This window comes from Balaenoptera borealis, assembly GCF_965194805.1.
Source record: "Balaenoptera borealis genome assembly, chromosome: 15".
In the NCBI taxonomy this organism is placed as follows: domain Eukaryota; kingdom Metazoa; phylum Chordata; class Mammalia; order Artiodactyla; family Balaenopteridae; genus Balaenoptera; species Balaenoptera borealis.
In genome coordinates, this window is record NC_138871.1 from 29,425,070 (window position 1) to 29,442,271 (window position 17,202).

The 17,202-nt window shown below is 36.3% G+C and overlaps 1 protein-coding gene and 1 pseudogene across 7 annotated transcripts in view; one reads left to right on the forward strand and one right to left on the reverse strand.

Annotated features, from left to right (window-relative positions):
- The window catches only part of EXOC6B (exocyst complex component 6B), a 717,372-nt gene that overhangs the window by 114,649 nt on the left and 585,521 nt on the right, over positions 1-17,202 (forward strand). The gene's annotated exons all lie outside the window — the stretch shown is intronic.
- On the reverse strand, positions 908-17,180 carry LOC309611641 (dnaJ homolog subfamily A member 1 pseudogene; annotated as a pseudogene). Its single transcript has one exon. The product of its transcript is annotated as a dnaJ homolog subfamily A member 1 pseudogene (transcript).

Here is a 17,202-nt window from a genome sequence, read left to right on the forward strand (position 1 = left end):
AAGAGGATAGTAGGGATTTAGTTTACTGTTCAGTAATATGATAGTTAACAGAATAGACTTTGGAGTTTGGGTTAGACTCCTAGATTTGTCATTTGTTAGCTGTATGACCGTGGGCAAGTTACTAAACATCACATTCAGTCTTCACAACTCTCTAGTTGGAATTTTTAATCTTCTTTGCAGAGATGTGGAAATATTTGGGGAAATCAAGTACTTAGCTTAGTCCCAGGCTTATAATACATGTTAAATTAAAAGAAAAGAAAAAAAAAGAACCATCCTAGATGAATGGTGAATGTAAATAGATTCTAAGAGTATGGAGAAGGAGAAGATTAAAATTAGAGTTAAACTTGATGATTGAACTACTTTAAATTTTATTCCTAAAATTCAATTTTCTGTGACAATTTTCAGCCTTGAATTAGATCTCATTTTTAATCATTTTTTTCTCCTTACCATAAAAATTATTTCTATTGTATACACTTCTAAAATATTTTGAACCTGATTTCAGTTAAAAAGATGACAAATTTAAAAGACCAATGACCCTTGATTCATGTTGAGTGAAAGAAGAAAGAGAATTTATTCCTTAAATCTAATTTGACGGCAATATTACAGTTTGCTTTTGAGTTTTCTTCAGGATAAAAAGGAAACTATATGGTGTGTGTATATATAATAAACATATTATTTATTTGCTTTGGCGAAGCAAAGCACATCAGCTTATCAGGAGAAATTTTCTTGTTATTAAATTTTAAGAGAAAATTGTCATATGGGTTCTCAATATAATTTGTGAACATCGATTTTTAGTGTGCTCATCCTAAAATAGACCATTACTTTAGAGGAACAGCAGCTATTGCAATACTTACACCATCTCTCGCAAATATACTACATATATGCATATATATATGTGTATATATATATATATATATATATATATATATGTTTCAGTTATTTTAAGATTAAATTCTTTTGAGAATATTCCTTTTACTGAGCCTTGGCTTGTACTAGAAAGCAGTAATACTTAATTTGAAACAATATGGTATCATAAGAATAAACTGCTGAGTAGAACAGAATACAAGTACAGAAATTGACCCAAATGTATAGTATAAGAATTTAATAAGTGATAAAGGTAGTGTTATACAAGAGGCATAGACACACACAAATTAGTATTATGCCATGTAGGTATAAAGTAACTTTTCCTCAGTAAACCTTATGGCAGAAAGGTCAGAACAGTGCATGAGAATACCATCTTCCTGTCATTTTGTGGAGGGACCTAATGGGTTCAACTTTGCTGTACAAACAGTGGGACATGCCTCAGGAGAAGGACCCTGCTCTTGTAATATTGATAGGGAAGCTGGGAGAAGGGCAAGAACATCTAGTCAATATGTACTAGGTGGATCCTTGCTGGTCAGAGAAATGACTTGGCTAGGGGAATTCTATCAATGCCTCTTAGATTAGCTAAAGAGACTTAGTATTCTTCAGATGAGCTGACTCAGTCTACTGAACCAGTTCATTGCTAAGCTTTGAGAATGGGGAAGTAGAGAGCCACTAGGGCCCTCCAAGGTAGCATCTCATGGCACTAGGGAACGCCATTAGCATGATTGCTGCTTTACTTATCTGTCTTCCCAACCAGTTTATGGTCTTTGTATGGACAGAGGTGTGTTTTTTACCTTTATATCTTCAGCACCTTGCTAGCATAGTGCTTGGTCATAGTAGATAGTTAATAAATCAATTAATTACTCTTAATTGTGTATTTAATTAAATTTAATGTACCTACACCTTCACATTTTTCAGGAAAAGCCATCCTTTTTTTAATATTCTAAGGTATAGCCTCTTATTCCAATTATATTCTTAAGTATATGAAAATATTAAAATTGCACTTTGAATGGATTTTGAAACTATCTGAAAATACTGTGGAGGTACTAAGAAGTGATCAAATTAGCTTCTTGTTAAAGATAGTGGGTCGAACACATATATTTCTATCTTCCACCTCTCTAAACACATAAAAACAACAGCTAAGGGAATTTTAAAAAAAATCACGAGCTCCCAAACATAAAGACTATAGGAGAGCAGGTGATAGCAACATTTTTTGGAAGTTGGAAAGTAAAAAGATGTGTGATAATTGTCCTGACATATCCAAGAAAACTCAGTCCTAAACCAGTAGTAGAAGAAACTGAGAACAACACAGTTTTTAGTGTTTTGCAGAACCCCTATGTTTAAGAAATTGCTGGCATCAGGGAAAGGGGGTAAAATTGATGCCCAAACAGAAAGATTGGTTGAATGTCTATTTTAGAACCAGTTAGACATCTGGATTCCTTCCCCAGCTTTTTCCTATCAGTTAACTACCTGATCCCAACTCTAGCTGAAGATCAGAGAACAATAGACACAAACTGAAAACAGTGAAAGTTTATATACGAAATACTGAGATTTATCCTAAATCTCACAGCCCTCTTTTCTGATTTGGTTCCCAGAACCAGGCTTATATCCTTCAGGTGTGAGATTGGAAGGTAATCTGAATACTCTGAATAATATGATTAGCCCAAGAGAAGTATCCTAAAGATATGTCCACTGAGTAGTCCCCAGTAAAAAGGGCAAGTCAGATCACTTTGAAGGCCACAGTAGACTAGACTGATGTACATTCAGTCAGCTTTTTAGTTTCCCAATTTAAAATTTGAGCAGATGGCTAAGGATCACCAGATATTTGAGAAAAGATTCTAACATGAAAGTAGAGTCAGAACAAACACATACAAAGAAGCAACTTGGAGAAGATAGGGACTATGCAAGAAGAGGAAAACCTAAAAGGCAAAACAAACCAAACTATCATCAGTAGCATTAGAAAGATAAGAGAAAATAAATTACATGTAAAAAGCAAGATCAGAATGCTGCATTAAAGGAGAAGTTCGGAGAACAAAAAGAATGTTTAGAAATTAAAAATATGATAGCAGGAACCACTTAAAGGAGGGTTTGGAAAATAAAGTTAAAAAGATATTCCAGAGAGAAGAGTAAAAAGAAAAAGAGATAGAACATGGGCAATAGAAAAGATATAAGAATATTAAGGGGCAGTCTAGGTGATCCAGCATTTGAATACTAAGCATTCTAGAAAAATAAAGCAAAAATGAAGGGAAGGAATTCATCATAGAAATAATATGGGAAAATTTCCCAAAATTCTAAGACATGAACATGCAGATTAAAGGACCCACCAAGTATCCAACAAAAGGGATGAAAAGAGACTTATATCAAGGCATATTGTGAATTTTCAGAAGCCTGAGGACAAAGTGAAAATCCTAAATGTCTTTAGAGGTTAAAAACAGTATCTTAAATGGCTTGGCTATGTGTTGCATTTATACAGTTATAATAATTAAATGCTAAAAGTTAATATAGGTAATTAATCCATTGGTTTATCTCTATTGTAGAGGGATACGTGAATGGACACTGCACAGATATTTGGTGCTGGTGTGTTAAGAATGTGAAAGAGACCTTAAACTCCCATCTTTCATGGTGGAAAGTCAATAGATAATGCTTAGAACTAAAAAACCCCACAATAGCCAAAAGGCAGAAACAACCCTAGTGTCCATTGATGGATGGATAAACAAAATGTGGTATATACATATAATGGAATATTATTTAGCCTTAAAAAAAGGAAATTTGGACACATGCTACAACATGGATGAACCTTGAAGACATTATGCTAAGTGAAATAAGCCAGGCATGAAAGGACAAATATTGTATAGTTCCACTTATCTGAGGTTCCTGAAGTAGTCAAATTCATAAAAACAGAAGGTAGAATGATGGTTTACAGGGGCTAGCGGTAAAAGGGATGAGGAGTTAGTGTTTAATGGGTACAGAGTTTCAGTTGGGGAAGATGAAGAAGTTCTGAAGATGGGTGGTGGTGATGGTTGTACAACAAGGTGAAGGTACCTAATGCCACAGAAATGTACAGTTAAAAATGGTTAAAATGGAAAATTTTATGTCATAAATTTTACCACAATTAGAAAAGCCTAAAGAAATAAGCAGTAGCACACATAAGCATGGTATGTAGAGATAAAGATGTAAGCATCAAAAGAGTAGTTGCTTCTGGGGAGCAGGATTTGGGGAGAAAGAGGAGAGGAGAAAACGGTTGTTTCTCATAATAAACTCTTTATGTATAACTTAACTATGCATAGTTTTGCATGTATAACTTAGGGAAGATACATTGAACAAAAAAAAAAAAAAGAGAAGAAACTTAAGTCAGATTAGGTGTATGTGTATAACATGGGATTTGTTGGTGGACTGGATATGAGGTAGTAAATGTTCCAACTCTCAGGCTACAGAGGAAGCGTTCCCTTATTTGAGGGACTGTTTATACCTGTCTATGGCATTATTGATTTTCTTTTCTGCTTTATGTGGGTAATTGAGGAGTCTCCAGTCTTCAGATTCATAGCTGTAACAAGGTGGGAAAGGAATTATGTGTTAGTTGTAAGTTAGTTAAACTGAGGTCCATTCAAATCTCTGTTGTATTGTGTGCCTTATTAAAGAAGTGAACAGATAAATTTGATATAATGGGCAACAAAGCAAATTAAAAAAAAATAATATAAAAATCTTGAAAGTGATGATAAAGGTTACAAATTTGTGATAACCAGAATGTTCTCTTTCCCTTGCCTTGAATTCTTAAGTTAAATATTTACCATTGTTCAGAAGAGAATATGAGTTCTTCAGTACCTTCCTTTGGTTGCAAAATGTCACACTACCTCACCCCTGCCACTGTTGCACTGTTCACACTCGTTTCATACTTGGGCATGTGTTCTGGTGAGTGAGTAGTCCCTGTGCTGCTGCAGGAGAAGATGGGGAAAGAGGGAGTTAAAAGAGCAGTGAAGGAAAGTAGTGCTGATAGGCTAGCCTACATATAATTTGACTTGGCCTCAGAGTTTTGTGGGAGAGAGCCAGTGTTAACTTTCTGTTAAATTTACAATGAAGGAAAATGACCTACACTATGAAGTTTTTCTTCGGTGCTTCGTACAATAACTGAACTTCATTCCATTACAATATCCTGGGATTCCCTATAGCCTCTAAGTATCATGAGTAATTGTACCACACTAATGTGGAAATGAAGTTCAGGTCACTGAACTCACTTTTGAGTTGAACTTGAGACCAGCACTTTAGATCTAACTTATGAGGTGGAAATGAATTGATCTTATTGACATAAATAAGATGCTACCTGTTTGTTTTTTTATTATATAATTTAGCCTCTGAAATATGCAAGGATATGAAAGGTTATTTAAAATGATGCCTTAAATATAATATGTAAATATACAGCCTAAGTGCTGTTAAATATTACTATACAGGGGACCAAGAACAACCACTTTATTGTCTTTATTATCAGATTAAGTTTATTATTATTTTTTTAAAAGCCTTTATTTATTTTCAAAATTTATTTATTTTTCGCTGCATTGGGTCTTTGTTGCTGCGCGCGGGCTTTCTCTAGTTGGGGTGAGCGGGTGCTACTCTTTGTTGCGGTGAGCGTGCTTCTCATTGCGGTGGCTTCTCTAGTTGCGGAGCAGGGCTCCAGGCATGTGGGCTTCAGTAGTTGTGGTGCGTGGGCTCAGCAGTTGTGGTTTGCGGGCTCTAGAGCGCAGGCTCAGTAGTTGTGGCGCATGGGCTTAGTTGTTCCGTGGCATGTGGGATCTTCGTAGACCAGGGCTTGAACCTGTGTCCCCTGCATTGGCAGGCAGATTCTTAACCACTGCACCACCAAGGAAGCCCCAAACCTTTATTTATTTGCTTATTTATTTTTGGCCGCACAGTGCAGCTTGCCCAGGCCCTTGGCAGTAGAAGCGTGGAGTCCTAACCACTGGACCACCAGGGAATTCCCATTATCAGATTAAGTTTAGATCTGGTCAGACACAGCCTCTCTCTGCCTTTCTAAATGATGAATGGAAGCAAGATGTATTTTCATCTCATTGGAATGAACCATTAAAGTTTATGTTTAATAGGTAGTGATCTCTCATTACAGGTCTGAATGAACTAGTATTCTTTTTTTTTTTTTGCTTTGTAATCAGTGTATTAAGGAGACATTCATACATTTCAAGAATTGCTTAATTCTGATATCCAGATTTAAGCTTGTGAGCATATGCCTTTAAACATACAATTAAAGCTATTCATAATTTGCTATACTACCAACATTAAATTACAGTTTCTTTGGAGCATAAGTTAAACGGTTTAAAGTAAGCCTGTAATATACCTGCAAAACACCTTCCTAACTCATACATGCAAATTACTTCTTCATGTAAAGGTCTCATCACTCCAGCCTCTAAGTTACCCTGCTCCAGAAGTCACTACTCTAAGGCTTACTGTGGTCCAAAGAGAAGGAAAAAAAAAAAGTAACCAGGACCAATAACTAGATATATTGAAAAAAGATGGCCCAGCAGAAGGGAATGCAGCTCTACAAATGCAAGCCCTCAAGAAGCAGCATGTTATATGATAAACCCCTTCTTTAGAAAGGTATCGTTTCTATCACTGATACCACAGGCTAAATTAAATTATATAGCATGCCATCTTCAGTAACAGTTGAGGCAATAGAGTAAATGCAGAGGCATCACGATGAATCCCACTTAATACCACTATTACAGACCAACACTTCTCTACAAATTCTTTGACTGCCAGTTAAATACAGTTTTAACTTCATGGCTGAACAATTAAGGGTCATACACTGAAGTCAATACATATACCTGGCATTTCAGTCTAAGCTATTCCATGTACATAGCTGAAATCAGTTACAAAGTATGGCCTAACAAATGCTAGGGGAAATATTTTAAAGTAGTTTTTACAAGTATTAAACTTATCTTGCACACTGAAGTCATCATACATACAGGGCAAAGTCAGCACTTTTATATTGGAGTTTATTCTTCATTTAACTTCTAAAACACTACTATAGTTGAATATTAAAACAAACAATAGCAAGTAGTGAGCATATTATGATTATAGTCCTTCACTCAATCACTGCTGCAAATAAAATGCCAGCAGTGAGTGTTATTCAGTGGCCCCATTAGGAGGTCTGACACTGAACACCACCCCGAGGATGATGTTCATCATGCTCGTATGCTTCTCCATCGTAATGGCGCTGTCTTTCCTGATTCGGATCAAAGTCCACTAGTTCTCCCTGGTCCATTTCATCAGTCTCTTCCACTTCCTTCCTCTCAGGTTGGAGTTTTTCCAGCAAAGAGAGTTTATCAGGGGAGAGAAAGCCATTCTCAGGAAAGTTTACCTTAAATTCATTGATTATGAGACCCCTTTAATATGGTCTCCGATAAATTGGCATGCCTTCATTTAGCACACACTTGATATCTCCACGCTCGACAATCTGACCTGGATGAGAAGTGATGACTATGGTGCAGTTGTCAAGAGTAGATATTGGCTTTTGGAAGCCACACAGTGCCTCAATCAGCTGTATGTCCATACACATGAAAAGGTCTTCTCCTCGTCGAGTAAAAACAGCATGGTCCTTCTGATCTAAAATGATGATAATATCTCCTGGCTCCAGTCCTGGTTCTTGGTCTCCTTCACCATGGAATGTTATCTTCTGGCCATCTTTCATGCCTTTGTCAATATGAACTTCTAGAATTTTCTTCTCTCAAACTATCTTCCTTCCATTGCAGCTTTTACATCTCTCTTTAGGACTGATCTGCTCCCCATGGCCCTGGCACTCCATGCAGACAGACTGAATTTGCTGAACCATTCCAGGTCCTATTTGATGAATTCTTATTTGCATTCCAGTACCTCGGCAATTGGGACAGCACTTTACTGCTCCTTTCTTAGCACCTCGGCCTTCACATTTGTCACAAATCACATTCTTTTGCAGAGCTAGTTTTCTTGTTGCACCATTATATAAATCTTCTAAGGTTACTGTGAGTTGATGCACAACATTTTTACCTCTCCTTTCTCTTTGCATCCTGCCTCTTCCTCCAAAAAACATACCAAAGATGTCCATGGGAGAGCCCAAACCGCCACCTGCTCCACCTTCTTTAATTGCCTGCTCTCCTCCTGTTCATACAATTCCCTTTTCTTTGCATCAGAGAGCACTTCGTAAGCTTGAGAAATCTGTTTAAACTTCTCTCCTTCATTTGGATTCTTATCAGGGTGGATACTTCAAGGCCAGTTTCCTGTAAGCCTTTTTCAGTTCTTCTTGGGTGGCATTGCGTTTGACCCCCAAAACATCATAATAAGTGGTTTCTTTCACCATTTTCTACAGCCAGTGAGATGAGTGGGCCGATGCCGGTGTGGGGGGGCGGGAAGGAGCGCGTTGCTGTGCGCAGCTCGGGCAGCCGCCATTCCTCTGCCTTTTCGCGGAGCGTTCTTGAACTAGTGTTCTTGTATTATATCTAATTATAAAGTTACTATCTTACTCTGCTTGTGTATGGATGATGTTTTCTCAAGTCAGCTATAACAACTGCATGATTGAAATATGGAATATATATTTTAAAACAAAGACTTGATTCTCTTTTACTTGCATCTCTTTATATGGTTGGGGTCCCCCCCCTCCATTTCCTTTCCTTTTTCTTCTCTTATTTTTTTCCTATTTATTTCTCTCTTTTTTTCTCTCTCTCTCTCTTTCTCTTCCTCTGTTTCCCTCTCTCTTAGTTCTAGAAATCCTGCTTGTAAGACCTGAGAATTCAGCTTCATCTTGAGCAGCCTTACATGCTGACCACCCCAACTGGGAATCTTTATTTTAAAAAGTCAACCATGACATAAGATCTGAAACCATAATAAAGTTTAAATCAGGTTTGAGAATCATGGTATTTGCTCTCTATTATGTATATGTTTAGCTGTGTGGATAATTGTTCTTTGGTCTAAAGAACAGTTCCAAGTTTGACATTTTTAAAGGGTTTAAATTCAAGGATAAGAACTCATCAGTTCTGGTTCTTCCCAGATCCCAGATTTTCTTGATGTTCTGATATGCTTTCACTATTAATTCTAATTGGATTCTAATATCTAATCTTATATTAACACAGTGAATGTACAAAGCAAACAAGGACACTAAGGACATGTTTTAAAATGGTTGTTAAGTCTTGCATATTTTTACTTAAATGTGATTAATCCTTGGGCCCTGCCTACAGATAGTAATTTATTCTACTGTTTGAACTGCATCTTAAATTTGGCGAATGCTTTCTCACATTTCGTGCTTCTTTACCCTAAGTTTAGATCTGTTTAATATAATTTTATAAAATAGATCTCGTAGAGATCTGGTCATTTCAACTGTCTTTTATTTTTTAATGCTTTCATTGGGCTAGCAGGGATCATTAATACCCAAGAAAATTGGTCTCATGTAATTGACTATAAAAATTACTGTAACATTTTATAAGTAGGAGAATTATGAGTTATAAAATGTTATAATCAAAGAGGCATTAGCACCAATCAAAGCTACTTTTACTTTAAAAGATTGAGTTTGCTTATATTGGTTATAAGAACACTTAGAGATAGTGGTCTAAGAATGTAGACCCTTAAATAGGAGAAAGGAGACTGGATCCATTGCTGACTCTCTCAAGGACCATAGGCATTTACTTATTATCAACTTGGCTTGCACTAATTGCAGACAAGGAGAGGTGGTGCCTTACCTTATCTTTGTCATGCAGTTATGGTGATAATAGAGAATACAGAGCAGCAGTCAACTGTCTTTGTAATAATTTTTAGAGAAAATTAGCTCATATCCATTCCTAGTCACGTCTTTCTTGTAGAAAAATTTTTTTGTAGTGTCTTCAATATTAAAGAACATAGGTTTGGAGTCAAGAAAGCTGGGTTGAAACTTCTCACTTATAATGGGCAAAACACTTAATCTAAGCCTTATTTTCCTCTTTTATTAATGTGTCAAATAAGATCATGTATGTAAAGTACTTAGACACACAGTAGGCACTTAATAAATATGGCATTTTTGGATGTTTTTGTTTTGAGATCTATGTGATTTTATCAGGCAAGTAGTCTTCAGTTGGGGTAGCTTGGGTATTGATAGCTTAATACCAGCTGTCTTTCTGCCTCTCCATCTTCTTATTAAATGATTGCAACTACATTTTTTTCATGAGTAGTTTTAAACAAACTGATTTGGGAAAGCATGAGCCACTACTTTTAGAGGGAAAAAAATTTTTTTAACCTGAAGGTTTTCCTTATTTTTTTCAGGCTTCAGTGTTAAGAAATGCAGGGTTTTTGTTTGTTTGTTTTGTTTTTTGTACTATATTGCAATAATTGCTTTAATGTCAGTGAGAAACCAAACCTTACATCTGCTTAAATGGGCAATTCAGACCATAGAAATTAGTGAGACTTAAATGGATATCTTTATTTTGTTGATGGAAATTGTATTTTGGGTTCTTAGTCTTTCTACAGTCTCTTGAAGTAACTTCACTATGCATGTGGTGATTGTGTTTCTCAGTTACTAGATTGAGCTATACTCTGAGCTCAGTGTATTTTCTCATCTCCTGTGCTGATGCTTCTTGGTGTGAAGAAGTCAGTTTACTGGTATGCTGTACTTTCCTTTTGACAATTCTAGACGCCTGCCACGTGTGCAGAGTGTAGTGGAGCCAAGTTTGAGGTTTGGACTTAGAGCCCTCCCCAAATCCCCGTGGTGTGCCCTTTGACCTGGGGGATAGTTCTTACTGGCCCTGGAGAAATCCAGTTGAGAATTCCTAGGATTGTTGTGCTTTCAGTGAGTGCTTTATTCTTGTCCTCTGCCAGATGTTTTCTTTACTGAGCAAAAAAACTCCATCAAAATAATGGTAAGGGAACTGGTATGTGAGGAAATAAAAAGAAAGGAAGAAAAAGAAATATTCAAACATATTCAGGAGGGCCAGAGATGTGGACCTAAGGATGTTCTAGAACAAGAGGAATCTATTTTCTCACGTCCTTCTAGATCTCCCTGCTAAAAAGTTTTAGCAAGTAAACCTAGAGTAGCTTTAAAATTAAAAATATTTACATACAATATATCTTTTTTTTTTGGTGTCCATAAGTTTTTAAACATGCATAGATTCAGGTAAACACCACCACAAACAGAACAATTGCATCACCTCCCCAAATTCCTTTGTGCTACCCCTTTGTAGTCAAACCTTCTCTCTATTTCTAACCCCTGGCCATTGATCATGAAGTTTATCAAAAGTATAGGTTGGGAAGCACATTGAACAGGTAATGAGGACTACCAGAAACTTCAATTAATTAATTATTGCTAATTATTATCTCACTGATTGAGAATGTGGCATTTCTCTTTTTCCCTCTTGTTTAGGATCTCAACAGAGAAATGTACCCCAAACTAAAAATGCAGAAAAATTAAATTTTTGCAATTGAATAGTGACAGATGACCACCTAAGTTGTTGCTTTTTTAGGTCTATGTGATTCTAAGCTTTAGAGGCTTTATGACCTTTGAACCTGACTGTACTGGGATGGATTCTTTCTGTCTTCATTAGGAGGTGAATGGATAAATGACTGCACCAAGATGACTAGGGAATAAAACTTGGACTGGGAAGTAGGGGAAGTGGTTAGATCATTAGAGGTGAATTTTTCACTCATAGACTCTTTTCTTCTTTGTTCTTTGTGAGAGGCTATTGAACAAAGCAGTGGCAAGAGTTTATACTGTGAGCCGGAAGTTTTCAACTGGCTACATTTTATTTGTTTTGAAAGCTTGCAAAAAAGTTGTTTTGTTGACAAGTTCAGGCTACTTTACCTTCTGACATAATTTTCTAATTGCACATCTACAGCAAATTTAGAACAGCTTTCAATTATTACTTTGTGTGTGCATGCAGAGGAGAAAATGCTCTGCAGATTGGGGCAGTTGTCTGGGGGAAAAGAAAAGGCCTTGTCATGTTGTAGTGCCTACTTGCACGTGTGTGTTTGCTTAAACTCAGAAGTCAGCCAACCATTGAGCCCTCTAGTGTGGTTACTATTAAAACAGAACAGTGATAATGGATCTTTATATAAATGTTTAAGTATTTGGAAATTTTTAAAATTGAGAAAATTCTGTTTTACAAATCAGGGTGGGCTGTCAGGGGAGATGATTACATCCTATACCAGTTGAGATGTTAATGAGATTGGGAAGGAAGTAGGGAATTTAAGAGCCCTTATTTTTAAAGTCTTGCAATGCCAATGCTTAAGATGTGTTCTGTGGCACACCACCATAAATCACAGAGGACTCACTTGTAGAATACTAGGTAATAAAAGGGATCTGGGACACTTGTTTGGAGGAGGGGAACCCATAGCTAGGATAGAGTTCAGGAAGTGGAACTAAGATGATAATCATTTACTGGCATTTTCTCGAGGGCATATGTCTGAATTGGCTTCATCTTTTTGTTCCCATAGAACCTAGCACACTGCTTTGTACAAACTAGGCATTCAGCAAATTTTTGTTATATTATACATACATACACTTTTTTTTCCTTTGGCAGGGCACTTATGCATTTAAGGACAGAGAATTTCCATGGATATTGTAAGAGTTTTAATATTTTCCTGGTCGTCTTAGGCTCTTAATTTGCTGATGAAACCTGTAACTGTTATGTTCAATTTTGATATCTCAAGATGCAAATTATCTTTGAAGTACCAGGTGAAATTTTTTCACTTAGGTATAATTTTATCTTGATTCTCCTCCAGTGAACCTTTCTCACTTTTGTATACCAGTCCTTTTTTTTTCCTGGTAAAATATTCATAACATAAAATTTACCTTCTTAAATCATTTTAAAATGTACAGTTTTGTGGCATTAATCAGTACATTCACACTGTTGTGCAACCATCACCACCATCCATCTTCAGGACTTTTTCATCTTCTAAAACTGAAACCCTGTAACCAGTGAATTAAAAGCTTATGATTTGTGCTCCAGTACTGATTGAACAAATAAAATCTTTTACATATGTGTTGAGGAACTTGAGATCTCTTTCCAGGGAAGAAAAAAAGGCAAAAAGCAAAACCGGAATTCACACAATAGCTTTTTAATTTAATAAGAAATAGATTGTAGTTCTTGAATTTTATAGATAGGTTTTTCTCTTCTTCAGTTTCCTTCAGAAATTTGTTCAGAAGCAACAACTGGAGTAGCCCTTATTCTCTGAAAGTATTTCTAGTCTGTGTGTGTGTGTGTGTGTGTGTGTGTGTGTGTGTGTGTGTGTGTGTTTGTGTTTATTTTTGTAGTCTTTGTAACTCACAAGACAAATAGAAAGCTATATTTTTACCTTAGGTTTTGTTTTTAGTGTAATTACTTGCTGGCTTGAACTGTGGTGGTCTTAATCTTCTTTTGAGGGTTGTGCCCTTGAGTATGGTGATTTTATTCTGGTGTCAAAGAATTTAAGGATAAGGAGTATCTTTCTTTCGGTACTATAATCTTATTTTTTGACTTGACAGGCTGAAGTCTGTTATTAATTTGTACCTTTCCCTTACTCCCCATATAAGAAAACAAGCAAATGTCAAAAAATAGTACGGCCTACTTTCCAACAGAATGACTTCAGCTCTCCTCAGTTTGTTAAACATATGAATCTCTTAGCTGCCCTGATGAAGAGGCTGTGGTCTATCTGGGCATGTGTTATGTTTGTCTTTCTTGGTAAGTCTTTAAAGCAGAGTTGGTCTTTTAACAGTGTAGAGGAGAGGTATCTATAGCAGTAGTTCCTAAACATTTTAGGGACATAAACCTTTTGAGAACCCGATGAAAGTCATGAACCCTCGCCTCAGAAAAATTATTGTGTGGACACAAATTTTTCATAAAATGTCAGAGGATTTGAGTACTCTGTGAAATATATCCTTGTGGCAGCCATCTGGACTATTAAGATCCAGTATGAGTATTAGATTCAGTAGTGTATTCTGAGATGCTCCTTTTCTTGTTTCATCATGGTTTGTGAAGAATACATGGTGGAAAAGCTTGAATAAAATTATAACAGTCTCACAGTTCAATTTTACATCATTAGTGAAAATGGATGCTATTTTTACTAACACACTGACAGGTAGATTCAAGATGTTGGTAAACTTTTCTGACTTGCCCAGTTTAGATAGTAGATAGGTGTCTGAGAATACGTTGACCTGTATTGTATACTGTGAAAGTTGGATAAGGTTGTATTTCCAAACTTTGGTTTGCCTGTGATTTCTCGTGTGCTTTTGTTACTTTTTTTTCTTCTTACTTCTGTTGTATAGGTAATACAGAAGAAATAGAGAGGGGCAAAATAACAACGAAAATAAATTTTGACTTGAAATAGCTAGTGATAGCATAATATGAGTAAACTTAAAATGGCATATTCAGTATGACTTAAAATTGGTCATATTCAGTATGACATAAAAAGACATTTTATAATACTTTGGTGAAGACTCACCTTTTTCTTCATAGAGAAAATACTCCTTTTTTCTGTACCTTAACCGATGTCATAGAGAAACAGGACTTTTAAGCAGAAACTTTCTTGGCTTTCAGCTCTCTTACTGCTTAATTATATGTTTCCACCATTCTTTGTTGCTTCAATTCCAGTTTCAGAGGAAGAGGCTATTCCTCCTGTTTAAGACTGTTTCTTCCACTTGTGCTCAGTCTTATTTCTTTGTTCTGTCAAATGTTCCATCTTTCTCTTCCTTCCTTTTTTCTTCAACCTTTCCCTTTCACTGACTCCTTCCACTTTACACTTGACATGCTCAGGTCTCCCTTTCATTGGCTTTACCACTATAATCCCTCTCCCTGTCCCCAAACCATCCAGTGCTTTTCTTCCGTATTTCCTGTCTTATTGAAAGATATCACTGTTCATCCAAGATAGAGATCTGCGCTGCTAAGGAATTTGATAATTGGGTGGTAATCTAAGTGTAGTAAGTAGCATAGTAAGTAAAATATTGTGGGATGGGGAGGAGTATACATAATGTTGTAAAGTAAAAATGCATTGTATTAGTAAAAGCAGAATATTAGAACTATGGAGATTCTTAGTTCCTGGGATAGTTTGGAGCTTGTAATGTCTGGAAATAGAGGTGGACTAAATAGCTTGATGAGGCTCTTCTTTCAACTTTTACTACATGTACTAGTGCATGACAGCTCACTAAAACTTTTCCAAAAAATTTGATACTCTTATCTTCAAAAGAAATTGAACATTTACACCCAATAGCTGTGTATTTGTATTTATAAATTATATATGTATATTAATTTCAGTAGTAATACACATATGGTTCTAAACTTTTTTGATTATGGACTGCCTTCAGTAAAACATTTTTGTGTATATATACCTTATATATGTATATGTTATTTATTTATAAGTGGTATACATATGTACTACTCTTATTAGCTACTGTCTCTGGGCAGGATGTATATTTAGGGAGAGAGTCATTGTTAATAATGCATTTAAATCCCCCTTTCAAACAGTCATTTTTATAATTTCAAATTTGGGGTGTTATTTTCGGTCAGATCTGCTTTGATCATCCTTATATTTGCCACATGATATATTTGACAGGGGGCTCTTACCAGGTGTATCAGTTATCTATTGCTCTTAACAAACTACCTCAAAACTTAATGGCTTAAAGATAATACTGATGTATTTTTTTCTTTTTTAAAAATATTTATTGAGTGGCATCATGGTAGAGCTGAGGCTTAGAAAAGAGGTTTGTTCATGTTAATTCTTGGCTTTCTTTTTTTTTTTTTTTTTGGCTGTGCCATGCGGCTTGTAGGATCTTAGTTCCCCAACCAGGGATTGAACTCGTGCCATTGGCAGTGAAGGTGTGGAGTCCTAACCACTGGACCATCAGGGAATTCCCTGATGTATTTTTTCTTATGATTCTGTGCATTTGTCTGCTGTCCTCACCTGGAAGTCACTCACGTGGTTAGCTGACAGTTGGTGCCAGCTGTTGTCTTGGTTCTGTACCTGAACTCTTACCCCGTAGTGGGCTAAACTGAGCTTCCTCATAGCATGGTGGTCTTCCTCATAGCATTCCTCATAGCATGGGTTCAGACAGAGAAAGAGAGCTGAAGCTGCTGGGCCTCTTAGGACCCAGAGTCCAGAATTTGGCAATGTCCATCACCTTCTGTTAGCCAAAAGCAAGTAACAAAGCCAGTCCACATTGAAGAGCATGGAGAAATGGTCTTTACCTCTTGATAGAAGCAGCAGAGTCACATTGCTAAGGGACATGCACACAGGGAGGCTTGATTCATTGGGGACCAATATTATAATGGTCTTACCACACCAGGATGAAGACAGATGTTAACCCTATTTATTAGTATTATTTCAAACCACAGTGTATATCTAGGGAAACGTTGAAACCATTTGCCCATTTTCTACAAGTTTAACTAAAACTAGATAATATAGTCTTAATTTTATTTAACTGAGCACATGTAGTCTGTAACACATCACAATAAACTGAAAGAAAATCAACAAATGAGGGTATTACTATCAACCATTCTGCACTGTTTTTCCTCAGTATATATATCGTGAATTCCATATATGGTACTTGACTCTTTGTCAGAGAGTGAGGGTGTCAGTGTCATTTCTTAAATCAAATATTAGTAACTTAGTTTCTTTGTTTGTTTTTTTAAGATGAAAACAAATACAAGTACTGATGTCTTGTTTTTGCATAACCTTCCAGGTAGACACCACCCCACTCTGGAGACCATCAGTCTAACTGATGGGGAACAGTTAGTGCCACAAATCTGTGCCTGTCAGTGTCCACTCTGATAGACGTCAGTGATTCAGTATGGCAGCCTTGCCACTGTACTAGACTAAGCCTTAGAGTCCTTCTCAGTGGACTAAGCCAGCAGTGATCTAGGCCATCTTTCACAAATGGATCATAGACGGCACGTGAGATAAAATGTGTTTGTTATTCTGGTTATAAGAGATTAATTGTACTTGTGGAAGAGGTAGAATGTTCACATATTTTGTAGTTGGCATTTGGGAAAGATCTTATCAACAGTATGTGTGTGTTTTGGGGGTTTGTATGAGGAAGTTGGGGAGATAATGGCCTTCCATCTCTGCTTTAGTAATTGTCTCTTTTGTTTAATCATCAATGGTAACTTTCCTTTGGTTTCCATATTCAAAGAAACTTTAATAATATTTTAATATATTGAATATTTTAAACTTATGTTTAGATAGGAGATGAAAACAAGTGTTTATTTCCAATATATGAGGTTTGTTTTAATCCTTTGTTTCTACAAAACTCAGTTCACAGTTGAAGTTTCCTGATGTATGAGAGTTTGCTGATGTGAGTTCTTTAGCTTTTGATATATGATTGTCCTATTGTACTGCTGGAGTTTTGTGCTTTTTTTTTTTGTTTGTTTT